This window comes from Brassica oleracea, chromosome C3 (genome assembly GCF_000695525.1).
Source record: "Brassica oleracea var. oleracea cultivar TO1000 chromosome C3, BOL, whole genome shotgun sequence".
In the NCBI taxonomy this organism is placed as follows: domain Eukaryota; kingdom Viridiplantae; phylum Streptophyta; class Magnoliopsida; order Brassicales; family Brassicaceae; genus Brassica; species Brassica oleracea.
The window spans coordinates 51,748,326-51,749,892 of record NC_027750.1 but is presented as its reverse complement, the minus strand read 5'-3'; positions in this window follow the sequence as shown (position 1 = coordinate 51,749,892).

The following is a 1,567-nucleotide window of genomic DNA, read 5'->3' as shown; positions in this document are numbered from 1 at the left end:
TAGAGTTTATGATTTATCCAAGGGTTCAGAGTTTACCCAAGGGTTCAGGGTTTAGTGATTAGGATTTAAGGTTTAGTGTTATTAAAATTTAGTTTTTAATGTATGATTTAGGGTTTAAGATTTTCCAACAGTTTAGAGTTCATCCAAAGTTTAAAGTTTAACGTTTAGTGTTTAGGGTTTAGGATTTAGGGTATAGGGTTTAGTATTTTACTGAAGACTTAACAATATTAATTAATTTATTTTTCGTAACTATTTTTATGTATTTTTATTAATTTATTTTAAAAATATAATCTAATTTGGATATTCAATTTTATTTCCTTTTTTAAAAGATATCAAATATCAAATACTCAAACGCTATTGGTTGGTGAACGTAGGGGGTGAACCCAAGAATTTCTCATCAGATAACTATAATAATTAACTTAGAAAACACAACAACCTGAACATTAAGATCTTAGCAAAATTAACGAAATAAACATTGAGAAAGAAATAGCATTGTTTCTTTTTGTCAATGTAGTGCATTAAATTATAAAAGGTTTTAGCCCAGAGGAGGCCCATTACAAGCAGAATTAAAAGCCCTAAGGGTTGTTTTTCCTAGAGTGTCGGTCCTAACATTTTGAGCCCTAGAAACATGAACGAAAGAGATAGAGGCGAAGAAAGCAGAGAGATTTCTGATGTGGTGAGCGGCGCCGTAGATTTCATTGTCGTGAGTCTCGCCGTTGATCACCCTGATGAGTGTTTGATTGTCGGAATTGACCTTGATCGTTGAGATGTCAAGAAGAATTGCCGATTGTAGGGCAGCTCGAACCGCTAGGGCTTCAGCCATCAAGACTGAGCTAACATGATCCGAGGCCGAGGAACCCTGGTGTTCCATGGAGATTGCTCGATTGCTGAAGATCCAGGTAGCATTGTAAGACTGGAGACGAAGGAGAAAGATTATGGGCTATGAATCATTTGAACCAAAACAGTATACTGAGACAAAGATTCAATCTCAAAAAACAACATCCATCAAGAATTGAGAATATAAAATTACTTAGTTACCTTTCCATTAGCACGACCAGATCGACATCCATCAACTCTCCGCCTTTCTTGACATTGCGAGCTTCCCAGAACCGAAGTTGTTTCTTAGCTACTGTCGGATACTGGTGAGAGAGATTTAGGGTTCTACGACTAAAGGCATACCAAATAGATGGCTGCTAAGACTGTCAAACCCTCTTATATATACGCCATGTGGGAGCTTGAAGAAGAAGAAAAGAAGCATTGAAGATGAAGTAGTGGGGATTGAGGCTTGAGTGCCATTACGGCTGCCGTTTCTCAGCGTGGGGAGGGAATAAGAATGGCTAGGGTTGCTGGAGTGAAACGTAAAAACAAAGTGAAGAGGAGACGTCATCTTCTTTTACTGATGAGCTTCTTGGGCTTATAATAGAATGTATATGCGAATGCCCATATTTAGTTGAATCAAAACGCAAAAAAAAACTCGTTAACAGAGACAAAGTCTTCTTTATAATAATAGATATAAGTGTATACATATGAAACCCTAGAGGGGGAATACAACTGGAAGAAATTAAGA